The sequence below is a fragment of the Condylura cristata genome, unplaced genomic scaffold (assembly GCF_000260355.1).
Source record: "Condylura cristata isolate star-nosed mole 26May11 unplaced genomic scaffold, ConCri1.0 scaffold00026, whole genome shotgun sequence".
Classification (NCBI taxonomy): domain Eukaryota; kingdom Metazoa; phylum Chordata; class Mammalia; order Eulipotyphla; family Talpidae; genus Condylura; species Condylura cristata.
The window spans coordinates 862,724-863,435 of record NW_004567127.1 but is presented as its reverse complement, the minus strand read 5'-3'; positions in this window follow the sequence as shown (position 1 = coordinate 863,435).

The following is a 712-nucleotide window of genomic DNA, read 5'->3' as shown; positions in this document are numbered from 1 at the left end:
CTTGGGCACAGGCGGTCATGGCCGACCTAGAGCGAGGGTCCACCTCAACCCGGCGGCCCTCGAAGCCAGCACCGGGGTGGGCGTCGCTGGGTGAAGCTACACGTTGGCAGGGGGCGTATTTGTCACAGGTGAAGTGGCATCAGCTTTAAAGGGCAGGGAGGGAGGCACCTTCCACAGGAAACATGGCAGGAAAGTACCTAAGTCTGAGTCTGTCAACAAGAGAGAGCTGGGTTAACCTCAGGCTTTCGGCTGACAGCTTGACGTTCGGAAGGAGGACGGCTCAGAGCGGCTCGAAGACGAGGATTTGAGGAAGCAAAGTGTGTGCAAAGCTGGGCGAGGATGAGCTCTGCGAGGGATCCATCCCGGGGGGCCGCCAGAGGGATCCATCGGGGCGCCGGCGGGCCAGGAGCCCTTGGGCCAGCCTCTGCCCGGCAGGAGGGCTCCTGGGATGTCCGGGCTGCTCTGGGGTGCCTCGCTTTGTGTGGGGCTCTGAGACTGTCTGGGAGGAAAAACGGGGCAAGGGCACGCTGTTCTCTGGGGTCCCCCTGGGCTCAAAAGGGGGGGGGGGGGCACAGGCCCTGCCCCCTTTGTTCTGTTGCTGTTGGCCTGAGAAACGTCCAGATGTAAACAGTGTGTAACCAGGGGTTACACACACACGGCACATGCAAATCTGAGGTCACTTGGGCCCGGCGGAGGCGCGAGGAAAAGGGGT